The 13,261-nt window shown below is 35.2% G+C and overlaps 1 protein-coding gene across 17 annotated transcripts in view; it reads left to right on the top strand.

The window, feature by feature from the left end:
* PCDH15 (protocadherin related 15) overlaps positions 1 to 13,261 on the top strand; it is a 755,972-nt gene that overhangs the window by 599,291 nt on the left and 143,420 nt on the right. The window lies entirely within an intron of this gene.

Genomic DNA, 13,261 nt, shown 5'->3' with positions numbered 1-13,261 from the left:
GTTTTATTTTTTATATAAATTTACTTTTATTCTGATACATAAATTTTATCAGTCTGTATAAATATGTTACTTTTGATTTTAAAAATATAATGTAAGCACCAACATGACAGGGTTTTTGTCTGTCCTGTTCCCATCATCTAAAAAAATTACCTCATTCAGAATATCACTATATCACCATATTACTATATATGTATTAAATACATGACTATTCCAGTAGCATTGTCTCATACTAATATTTATTGAGTTTTACACATGTCAAATTTAGTAGATAAAATGGCATCACAAAGTTAAAATCATGCCTTTCACATTTTGAAAACCATACAATATTTAAATAAGTCACATACTACCTCAAATCATATTTGGGAAGAAGCCTAATACATGAACAAACAAATTAATTAATTCATTTATTAATATGTGTCATAAATCATTTCCTTCCTGAGGGCAATTAAGGTTGGCAGACATCTCCAGAGTCCCTTAGAGCTATTGAATAATGTCACTAGTGCCGGCATCTGTGTGTAACTAGGAAAAATGATATTGTACAGCAGTTACTTAACTTTTTTAAACCTCATTTCCATATGAGAATAATAAGACCATTTCACTGGATTAGTACCCAGGTTTAATGGAGAATGAAAGCACTTAGCCAATGCTAGGCACATAGATGTTAATTAATATCTCCTCCTCCTCATCCTTGCTTTCAGGGTGATGGCAAACATGCCTAACTTTGCATCTGGTTTGGTACAAGACTTATATACTCATCATGTGTAAACTTTAGGATGTCAATGTCTGCACTCATGAAGTAATTCTGGTGTCACCTATGACACTATAAAATTTGAGAATAAAGTTTTCATAAAAACACCATACTACTAAGGTCTTTACAATCCCCCCAAATAAATGTGTACATATTTTAATAAAGTTCTTTTCCCAAATTAGTAAGGTATTTTATTTAAATAGACATCTTTAATTTATTTCACTTCATAATGATACATATCTACTTTTATCTTTTTTTTTCTCTGACTTCAAAGCTCTTCCTTTATTTATTTGTTGAAAGTGACCTGAATGAAGGAAGCCCTACTTTGCTTTCTTATTAGGGATGTTTTGGGGAAAATAACCAAAGAATGATTGCAACATGTTTTGCAAAGTAAAATATGCTAGTGAAGAACTGAGAGTATCGACCTGCTCCACAGGAATTGTGCACATGATGAACTTTTAGATTCACTAAACCAGTTTCTCTGTTGTGTAATTCCTCCTCCTGTCGCTGGCCTAAATATGCAGTGTCATCTATTATGTATTGTAACCTTTGTAGCTAGTTCTAATTCTACTGCTACTCAGATAAATTATGTTTAAAATTGAAGTCAATAATTTTTTTTTTGGCTGCTTTGGGGCTTCATTGCTGCACGTGGGCTTTCTCTAGTTGCAGTGAGTGGGGACTATTCTTCGTTGCGGTGGCTTCTCTTGTGGAGCACGAGCTCTAGGTACTCGGGGATCAGTAGTTGCAGCACGCGGGCTTAGTAGTTGTGGTGCGCAGGCTCTAGATTGCAGGCTCAGTAGTTGTGTGGCACGGGCTTAGATCCATGGCATGTGGGATATCCGGGACCAGGGATCAAACCCATGTCCCCTGCATTGGCAGGTGGAATCTTTTTTGTTTTTTAAACATCTTCATCGGAGTATACCTGCTTTACAGTGTTGTATTAGTTTCTGCTGTATAAAAAAGTGAATCAGATATATGCATACATATATCCCCATATCCCCTCCCTCTTGCGTCTGCCTCACACCCTCCTTACCCCACCCCTCTGGGTGGTCGCAAAGCACTGAGCTGCTCTCCCTGTGCCATGCAGCTGCTTCCCACTAGCTATCTGTTTTACAGTTGGTAGTGTATAGATGTAAATGCTACTCTTTCACTTTGTCTCAGCTTAACCTTCCCCCTCCCCGTGTCCTCAAGTCCATTCTCTACGTCTGGGTCTTTATTGCTGTCCTGCCCAAAGGTTCATCAGAACCATTTTTTTTTTTTTTAGATTGCATATATATGTGTTGGCATATGGTATTTCTTTGGGTCTTTTTGACTTACTTCACTCTGTATGACAGACGCTAGGTCCATCCACCTCACTACAAATAACTCAATTCTGTTTCTTTTTATGGCTGAGTAATATTCCATTGTATATATGTGCCACGTCTTTATCCATTCATCTGTCGATGGACACTTAGGTTGTTTCCATGTCCAGGCTATTGTAAATAGTGCTGCAATGAACATTGTGGTACATGACTCTTTTTGAAATATGGTTTTCTCAGGGTATATGCCCAGTAGTGGGATTGCTGGGTCATATGTTAGTTATATTTTTAGTTTTTTAAGGAACCTCCATACTGTTCTCCATAGTGGCTGTACCAATTTACATTTCCACCGACCCAACAGTGCAAGAGGATACTCTTTTCTCCACACTCTCTCCAGCATTTATGGTTTGTAGATTTTTTGATGATGGCCATTCTGACCAGTGGGAGGTGATACCTCATTGTAGTTTTGATTTGCATTTCTCTAATGATTAGTGATGTTAAGCATCTTTTCATGTGTTTGTTGGCAATCTGTATATCTTCTTTGGAGAAATGTCTATTTAGGTCTTCTGCCCATTTTTGGATTGGGTTGTTTGTTTTTTACATATTGAGCTGCATGAGCTGCTTCTATATTTTGGAGATTAATCCTTTGTCCATTGCTTCATTTGCAAATATTTTCTCCCACTCTGAGGGGTGTCTTTTCGTCCTGTTTATGGTTTCCTTTGCTGTGCAAAAGCTTTTAACTTTCATTAGGTCCCATTTGTTTATTTTTGTTTTTATTTCCATTTCTCTAGGAGGTGGGTCAAAAAGGATCTTGCTGTGATGTATGTCATAGAGTGTTCTGCCTATGTTTTCCTCTAGGAGTTCTATAGTGTCTAGCCTTACATTTAGGTCTTCAATCCATTTTGAGTTTATTTTTGTGTATGGTGTTAGGGAGTGTTCTAATTTCATGCTTTTACATGTAGCTGTCCAGTTTTCCCAGCACCACTTATTGAAGAGGCTGTCTTTTCTCCATTGGATACTCTTGCCTCCTTTATCAAAGATAAGATGACCATTGCAGAGGCTGTCTTTTCTCCATTGGATACTCTTGCCTCCTTTATCAAAGATAAGATGATTGTAGGTGCGTGGGTTTATCTCTAGGCTTTCTATCCTGTCCATTGATCTATATTTCTGTTTTTGTGCCAGTGCCATACTGTCTTGATTACTGTAGCTTTGTAGTATAGTCTGAAGTCCAGGCACCTGATCCCTCCAGCTCCATTTTTCTTTCTCAAGATGGCTTTGGCTATTCGGGGTCTTTTGTGTTTCCATACAAATTGTGAAATTTTTTGTTCTAGTTCTGTGAAAAATGCCATTGGTAGTTTGATAGGGATTGCATTGAATATGTAGATTGCTTTGGATAGTATAGTCATTTGCACAATGTTGATTCTTCCAATCTAAGAACATGGTATTTCTCTCCATCTGTTTGTATCATCCTTAATTTCTTTCATCAGTGTCTTATAGTTTTCTGCACACAGGTCTTTTGTCGCCTTAGGTAGGTTTATTCCTAGGTATTTTATTCTTTTTCTTGCAATGGTAAATGGGATTGTTTCCTTAATTTCTCATTCAGATTTTTCATCATTAGTGTATAGGCATGCAAGAGATTTCTGTGCATTAATGTTGTATCCTGCTACTCTACCAAATTCACTGATTAGATCTAGTAGTTTTCTGGTAGCATCTTTAGGATTCTCTGTGTATAGTATCATGTCATCTGCAAACATTGACAGTTTTACTTCTTCTTTTCCGATTAGGATTCCTTTTATTCCTTTTTGTTTTCTGATTGCTGTGGCTAAAACTTCCAAAACTATATTGAATAATAGTGGTGGGAGGGGACAACTTTGTCTCTTTCCTGATCTTAGTGGAAATCGTTTCAGGTTTTCACCATTGAGAACAATGTTGGCTGTGGGTTTGTCATATATGGCCTTATTATATTGAGGTAGGTTCCCTCTATGCCTACTTTCTGGAGAGTTTTTATCATAAATGGGTGTTGAATTCTGTCAAAAGCTTTTTCTGCATCTATTGAGATGACCATATGGTTTTTATCCTTCAATTTGTTAATATGGTGTATCACGTTGATTGATTTGCGTATATTGAAGAATCCTTGCATTCCTGGGATAAACCCCACTTGATCATGGTGTATGATCCTTTTAATGTGCTGTTGGATTCTGTTTGCTAGTATTTTGTTGAGGCTTTTTACCTCTATGTTCATCAGTGATATTGGCCTGTAGTTTTCTTTATTGGTAACATCTTAGTCTGGTTTTGGTATCAGGGTAATGGTGGCCTCGTAGAATGAGTTTCGGAGTGTTCCTCCCTCTGCTATATTTTGGAAGAGTTTGAGAAGGATAAGTGTTAGCTCTTCTCTAAATGTTTGATAGAATTCGCCTATGAAGCCATCTGGTCCTGGGCTTTAGTTTGTTGGAAGATTTTTAATCACAGTTTCAATTTCAGTGCTTGTGATTGTTCTGTTTATATTTTCTGTTTCTTCCTGGTTCAGTCTCAGAACGTTGTGCTTTCCTAAGAATTTGTCCATTTCTTCCAGGTTTCCCATTTTATTGGCATATAGTTGCTTATAGTAATCTTTCATGATCCTTTGTATTTCAGCAGTGTTAGTTATTACTTCTTTTTCATTTCTAATTCTGTTGATTTGGGTCTTTTCCCTTTTTTGCTTGATGAGTCTGGCTAATGGTTTATCAATTTTGTTTATCTTCTCAAAGAACCAGCTTTTAGTTTTATTCATCTTTGCTATCATTTCCTTCATTTCTTTTTCATTTATTTCTGATCTGATCTTTATGATTTCTTTCCTTCTGCTAACTTTGGGGTTTTTTTGTTCTTCTTTCTCTAATTGCTTTATGTGTAAGGTTAGGTTGTTTATTTGGGATGTTTCTTGATTCTTGAGGTAGGATTGTATAGCTATAAACTTCCCTTTTAGAACTGCTTTTGCTGAATCTCACAGGTTTTGGGTCGTTGTGTTTTCCTTGTCCTTTGTTTCTATGTATTTTTTGATTTCCTCATTGATTTCCTCACTGAGCTCTTGGTTATTTAGTAGCGTATTGTTTAGCCTCCATGTGTTTGTAATTTTTACAGTTATTTTTCCTCTGATTGTTCTCTAGTCTCATATGTTGTGGTCGGAAAAGATACTTGATACGATTTCAGTTTTCTTAAATTTATGAAGGGTTGCTTTGTGACCCAAGATATGGTCTATCCTGGAGAATGTTCCATGAGCGCTTGAGAGGAAAGTGTATTCTGTTGTTTTTTGATGGAATGTCCTATAAATATCAATTAAGTCCATCTTATTTAATGTGTCATTTAAAGCTTTTGTTTCCTTATTTATTTTCATTTTGGATGATATGTCCACCAGTGAAAGTGGGGTGTTAAAGTCCCCTACTATGATTGTGTTGCTGTCAATTTCCCCTTTTATGGCTGTTAGTATTTGCCTTATGTATTGAGGTGCTCCTATGTTGGGTGCCTAAATATTTACAATTGTTATATCTTCTTCTTGGATGGATCCCTTGAGCATTACGTAGTGTCCTTCTTTGTCTCTTGTAATAGTCTTTATTTTAAAGTCTATTTTGTCTGATATGAGAATTACTACTCCAGCTTTCTTTTGATTTCCATTTGCATGGAATATCTTTTTCCATCCCCTCACTTTCAGTCTGTATGTGTCCCTAGGTCTGAAGTGGGTCTCTTGTAGACAGCACATACACGGGTCTTGTTTTTGTATCCATTCAGCCAGTCTGTGTCTTTTGCTTGGAGCATTTAATCCATTTACATTTAAGGTAATTATCAATATGTATGTTCCTACTACCATTTTCTTAATTGTTTTGGGTTTGTTATTGTAGTTCTTTTCCTTCTTTTGTGTTTCCTGCCTAGAGAAGTTACTTTAGCATTTGTTGTAAAGCTGGTTTGGTGGTGCTGAATTCTCTTAACTTTTGCTTATTTGTAAAGTTTTTAATTTCTCTGTCGAATCTGAATGAGATCCTTGCTGGGTAGAGTAATCTTGGTTGTATGTTTTTCCATTTCATCACTTTAACTATGTCCTGCCACTCCCTTCTAGCTTTCAGAGTTTCTGCTGAAAGATCAGCTGTTCACCTTATGGGGATTCCCTTATATGTTATTTGTTGCTTTTCCCTTTCTGCTTTCAATATTTTTCTTTGTATTTAATTTTTGATAGTTTGATTAATATGTGTCTCAGTGTGTTTCTCTTTGGGTTTATCCTGTATGGTACTCTCTGTGCTTTCTGGACTTGATGGACTATTTCCTTTCCCATGTTAGGGAAGTTTTTGACTATAATCTCTTCAAGTATTTTCTCAGACACTTTCTTTTTCTCTTCTTCTTCTGGGACCCATATAGTTCGAATGTTGGTGCGTTTAATGTTTTCCCCGATGTCTCTGAGAGTGTCCTCAATTCTTTTCATTCTTTTTTTCTTTATTCTGCTCCCTAGCAGTTATTTCCACCTTTTCATATTCCAGCTCACTTATCAGTTCTTCTGTCTCAGTTAATCTGTTACTGATTCCTTCTAGAGTATTTTTTAATTTCAGTAATTGTGTTGTTCATCACTGTTTGTTTGCTCTTTAGTTCTTCTAGAGCCTTGTTAAATGTTTTTTGTATTTTCTCCATTCTGTTTCCGAGATTTTGGATCATCTTTACTATCCTTACTCTGAATTCTTTTTCAGGTAGGTTGCCTATTTCATCTTCATTTATTTGGTCTTGTAAGTTTTTACCTTGCTCCTTCATCTGTAACAAATTTATTTGTCATTTCATTTTTTGTTGTTATTGGTTGGTGCTGTATTCCTGTCTTACTGGTTGTTTGGCCTGAGACATCCAGCACTGTAATTTTCAGGCATTTGGATAGAGCTGGGTCTTGATGCTGAGATGAGGACCTCCAGTAGGCCTCACTCCAATTGATATTCCCTGGGGTCTGAAGTTCTCTGTTAGTCCAGCGGTTTGGACTCTGAGCTCCCACCACAGGAGCTCGGGCCCGACCTCTGGCCTGGGAACCATGATCCCGCAAGCCGTTTGCTGGGGATTCTTCCCATCCCCTTGAGTGTCCGTGGTCCCCCACTGGTTGGCAGGCAGATTCTTATCCACTGCGCCACCAAGGAAGTCCCTTGAAAAGACATCGTAGAGGCTTGAGGTGTAGGTCTGCCTCCTCAGTTCTTCGTGGCCAGCCAGTTAGCTGTGCCTTCCCTGTTCTCAGTTTTTTAAGTCAGAGAGTCCAGGTAAGATGGTAAATGCACAAAATAATCCACCTTGCTACTCTAAATGGCTGCTAAACCTGCAGGAAGCGCTGGGCGGCTACTTTTCTCTTTTTGAGTTTAAGATAAATTGTCCAAAATCTTCACACATAAATTAAATATTAGTTTTCCATTTTAATACTCAAATTACATGCCAGATTGGACTCCACATATAACACAATTGCAACAATCTTATAAATCGAATACATTTTAAAGCACATCAGATTATCATGTGTAAGCACCTACACAGTGAGGTATAAAGTCCACTTGACTATAAATCTGAAGGTCTTTGCTCTAGTTCTCAAACCTTTATTTGGTAATGCTCATGTTTCTCCTTTATAGCTCTTATCAGAAATGTTAGTAGTTTATTATGTTTATCTGTGTACCTTCTGTCTCTCCCATCTGACTGATTATGAGGCCCTAAGTATAAAAGCACTATCTCTAATTATTGGCCTGTGATCATGAGAGATGAATATGAGTAGCTATGGATAAGTATCTATGAACATATATTGGTAGGTATTAAACTGAAAACTTGCCAACAATTTAGCCACATTCTGAGGTAAGTAAATTCTTAGAGGTCCTCTAAACCATATAGAAAATTACCTATGTAGCTATGATTCTTGCAATTACCAAACGTATACTCAGAAATCTCAATCTTGTTCAACATTAGTTTAACCCACTATGTAACTCTGATTTTACACCTTGTATAGTGTAGTTGGTGTAAGAAAACATCTATATCCTATTAATATAGATCACATGAGGATTAATTTATTAAAAAAATCCAGAGGATTAAGTCATTATTTTAAAGGATTGACGTAACAACAGAATGTATTAGATATAATTAGGGAAGTAGCATAGAATAGAAGGACAGAGGCTGAGAAGTAGGAGAGAGATAGTACATAATATTCAGCCAGTCCAGAAAAAAAGGGAAGGACTTTCCTAATGATACATGGTTTTATTTCTCCAAAACTTTTCTCAGGAATCTTTTTGAAAGACTATTTATTCTCCTTCAATCTTCTACTTGTTTGGAACTCTGTTTTCATAAGTTCTATTATCATCTCTTTTGTGAAAGCTCTTCCCCAACAAAAGTCACTGATGTAATTTTTCTTTCTTCTTTGTTCCTAAAAACTACACATGGAGCCACTGCAAACAGGAACACAGGATATATACATTTTTAGCAGGGGGTTTTAGCAGGGAAGGCTGGGGGTTCCACAGGCAGCCATTCCCATCATATCTGTATATGTGATCCCCCCTAGAGTTGTTCATCCTGGCAGCCCAGCCCAGGATCCACATATACATGAGCACTGCTTGTATTATACGTATTTACTTAACAAGTTATTGTTGACCTCTTAAATAATGCCAAGCCAAAATAAGTGTCTTCTCTAATGGAGCTCACAGTCAAGGAACAGAGATAGGCTACAAACCCACAGACAAGTAAATATGGAACATAAATTCACATAAGGATACATACTATAAAGGAAATAAAATAAGATTTGACTCAGATTGGTTTATGGGTGGGTATAGGCAAAAGAGGTATCATTTGAGACCTGGATGCCAGAAGGAACTAGCCACACACAAGAGTATTGCAGGAAGAACAAACAGCAGATGGAAAAGTGCTGAGGTAGGAGTGAGCTTGGTGTTTTATAAGGCCAATCTGGCTGAATTATTGTTAATGTATACCAGGAAGGAGGTTATATAAGATGAACTCCTCACCTAGGCTGTGAGTTTGTTCATCTGTGTACTCTCAGGACTCAGCAGTGTCCATTTAATGTGTTGAATGAATAAACAAATAGATGAATGAATGAATGAATCCCACATATAGTGAATTAACCTTTGTACTATAAAACATGAGTAAAATGATAAATGTTACAGAATAAATAATCTATAAAATTTTCAATTGCCAGTATTTTATACAATTTATACATCTCTCTCTTAAAAATATGCCATATATGAAATAAATGTGTAATGATTTAGTTTTATAATTCTATTTTTTTAACTGAGTTAAATATTTTTTATCTAATGGCAAACAAAAAGTCCTTTGGAATTTGTTCTAAATTGTGGTTAATTTCAATTAACCAAATTAAGGTTAATTAACTTATTAACCTTAACTTGATGCCAAGTTAAGGTTTTCAGCACCCCTTGAATGATTAAGCTGCCAGTCATATCATGTTTCTATTTTGAACATTTCGTTTAGGGAAATATAGCCCTCTAAAAGTGAGTGTGTCACTTATTTGAAAACTCAGGGGAAGTATCGAAGAATATTTTGGTGAATGGAAGTTGACATTAAGAAGGATTCCTGTGCCAGCACCTCATTAATCTTTTAAAATTATGGTTATCTGAAGTAACGCTTGCTCCAATAATGAGGTCAGCTGGATTTATAGAAATAGCTGTCAAAATGAGGAGGCTTCAGAAAAGCTGTTGTGCTATGCTTCTCACATGTCCTCAGTTTCCATAAAAATTTAAAGAAGAAACTCATTGTACTTACCCATCAAAAGACTCCAGGAGGCATAATGATAGGAAACTCTATTTTTGCCACCACTGCCTGATGAGAAGAGAATCTTTGCAGACAATTTCATCACTTTACTATTAAATTAATATTTATGTCTTGGTTAATTCTATCTTCATTTCTTGCCTTTGTTAATGCCTCTTCATAGTGGCTAGGTAAATAGAGCAAAATTCCAAAATAGCTTAAATAGTCTTCCTTTTTATGTGATATTACATGTATTATGGGATTACCTACTAATGTGTCATAAATTGTGTTGGATCAAAGTCCATTTTATAGTCTCCTTGTGAAATTTTACATGTCCTGAAGTGGCAAAATACATTTTACCACGTGAGATTAAAATATCTGTACTGAGAAAGAGATGTGATTTAGCCATTGAACTAAAGAATAAAATAAAATGGATTCCACTAGGTGGATATCAAAGTATTTTTTTCCTTGATGGTGACCTAAAACAATCAGATAATTTGTTTTATTCTCTTGAATCCACAGTTTGAGTACATTTCCTAAACAACTATGGTAGGTTAAAAGGGCATAGAGAAAAGATATAAAAGCAAGAAAAAAATACCTAAGATGATACAAAAACAATTAGAAATATCTATCCTAATAAAGCGAGGCTCAGGAGTAAAACATTGGTCTTCAAAACTATGAAGAATTTTATTCCCCTGGAAAAAAGAAAACACTATGTTTCATCACTGCTGAGGAAAAAATGAGGTTTGGTTTTAGCAAGTGCTTCAAAGAGGAAGAGCCTGTAGTGTCTGAAGATAGGAAGCTAACTAATGACCTCCCAAGATTTCTTTGGTCCTAAATAAAGACAAATAAATTTTGCTGATCAGAGTATAGCACCAAGGAGTCATTTGCTCATCATTTATAAATTAAACCACAGCCTAGTTTTAGTTTAGTATGAACTTTAAGACAGCAATTTTTGTAAACTACTTTTAGTGTTACTATTAGATTGATTTTGTGAAAATTTGGAAATGCTATAGAAAAGGAGTCTATTGCCATAGTAATAAAAATTTTAAAGACTGACTTTTTTTTTGTAAAAAGATAGCTCTTTTTTCAATATTGAAGGTTCAAAATGTCCCTCTTAATACACTTATAAATACATATATGTAAAGATAAAATATAATCTGTATACTATATTATCATAAATTGAAGTAGAAAGTAATGATTAAATATTTCATCTCAATTTTAAGTATGTTTTTATAGATTAGTTTACTTTAAAAAATAAATATGATTAACTAATATATTCAACTGGAAGAAATATCAACTTATTGGAAATATGTAAGAGTAAAGAAAGATCACTCTATTTCTAGTACAATTTAAAATAAAAGACCAAATATTTGGTAAATTTTTATTATCTAAATGGTAATTTGAATATTTATATGTCATCTCATAATTATCAAAATGTATAATTTATAAGCTCAGTAGACTATTTTTAAAAATATAGTGAATGAATTTTGTACATTATAATACTGTGATCATATCTATTAAATATTTAATATGCTCAGGTATTAAATAATGTTTAATAAATAGTAATGATAAATAATTTTAAGAGATAAAGCTTATGATGATCTTTTTTTTTAGTTGTGTCATACATCTAGATTGCACATTTTCCAGATTAAAGCCATAATAATTTTAATTTTTATGAATTTATAAAAACCATGCATTTGACCTGATTCATGTTGTAAATGTCCCAGGGACAATGTGAGGCAAGTTAATTGAAGCTGTTTCCCAAAGCCAGTTACCTTCACGTATTACATAGCTTAATTATTTAACTATAAAAGCAAGACTATTTTTTTAAAGACTTTGGAAAGAAAATTAGGAAGGGAGGGAAGGAAACAGGGAGGAAAAGGGAGAGGAAGGGGAAAATAGAGGGAGGAAGAGAAGGAGGGTGGGAGGAAGAGAAAGAGGGTGGGAGAAGAGAGGGAGGGTAGGAGAAGAGAAGGAGGGTGGGAGGGAAAGAAAGAGGAAAAAAATTTTGAATATATTCAAAAGAACATCTAAATCAAGGTATTTAGTTGTATCGTGTTATATGAAATAAAATGTGGTGCCTTGATAACAAGGGTGATGGAAGAAACAATTAAAATGTCTTTTGTGGGCTAACAATGTCATCTCAGGGCCACTTTTTTTTATGTGCTAGCAATCTGTAGAATAACAAATCAGAATAAAAAGCTTACTGATATAGCTAAATATAATGTAAATGTTCTTATACATACAATCTTATCTGTAACAATCCTCCAAGAAGATTATAGGGTGTTCTGGATAGCAAAGTGTTTTAGGCATCTACAAGATAACACTCTGCAACACCAAAACATTTTTCTCTTTTATCAGTTAAAGGTATAATTCCAAATATATCATTAATACCTTGGTGTTATCAAAGACAACATGCTAAGTGTAACTGACATATTCTAAGTTTCTTTAAGTTTCTTGATAACTGATTCATGATAGTCATAAAAATTTTAATTCTGTACTACAGACTGAATGGGTATTGATGCCAGCAGAACCTGAAAATTTGTTCTTGAAATGGTTTTTGCTGTAGTTTTGCTCTAGTGACAAAAGAGCCAAAAATTTAAATTTAGGATTTATGAACAAATAAGAGACACCTAAAGGCATGGAACTTGAGCAGAGGTAGAGAAGACAAAAGTGCCTGTGACAGAGCCTTGGGAAACTCCAAGAAGATTGGGAACAAGCAGAGTCTGACCCGGAGCCTCCAGATAGGAAGAAGGAAAGGCAAAAGAGTGAAAAGAGTTACATAAAGTATTCAAGGAAGTAGTGGTAAACTGAGGTGTCATGAATGAAAGGACTGGACTTACAGATAATAATTAGGGAATTATACAAGTCCTGAAGGCTAACATATTTGTCCTATAGCCCAAATGTGACTCAGGAACAAACAAGGAGCAACACATTCTGTTCAAGGACAGTCATGAAGAAACTCAACAATACAGAGAGCAATGTTCTCAGAACCATCCTTCCCCAAAGCACCATTAACCAATTCAGGCTATGGGCATAACATGGGGGTAATATCCTGCTTCTCCCACATCAAAATAGTGTCAAATAGAGGTGTTCTTCTCTAAAGAGTTTTGTGGTATAATATAGTGTCTGTTAGGGTTTGAGATCAAACTCAACCACATACTAGCTCTGAGTCTGAGGTGTTTATTTTGTTGTACTTCTAGGACTGACTTAAGAGACTTACAGGCCTTAAGCACTTAAAAAGATTAGAGTGCCCACCCCAGTGTCACCCTATATAATTAAAAATAAAACCAATCTTACCCCTAATATAAGTGAGGATGTTCAATAAATTTTGACTGTTCTCATTATAGTCTCCTTTTCAAAATTATCAAATGCTAATTTTTCTTTAAAAATGAATTTTTTGTTTGCTATTCCAACTTATCTTGGTGTATGTCTGGGACATTTCAACATTTTTAAACTCCCTATAAGCTTCAAG

This window comes from Balaenoptera acutorostrata, chromosome 16 (assembly GCF_949987535.1).
Source record: "Balaenoptera acutorostrata chromosome 16, mBalAcu1.1, whole genome shotgun sequence".
In the NCBI taxonomy this organism is placed as follows: Eukaryota; Metazoa; Chordata; class Mammalia; order Artiodactyla; family Balaenopteridae; genus Balaenoptera; species Balaenoptera acutorostrata.
This window is presented reverse-complemented; position numbering and strand designations above follow the sequence as displayed.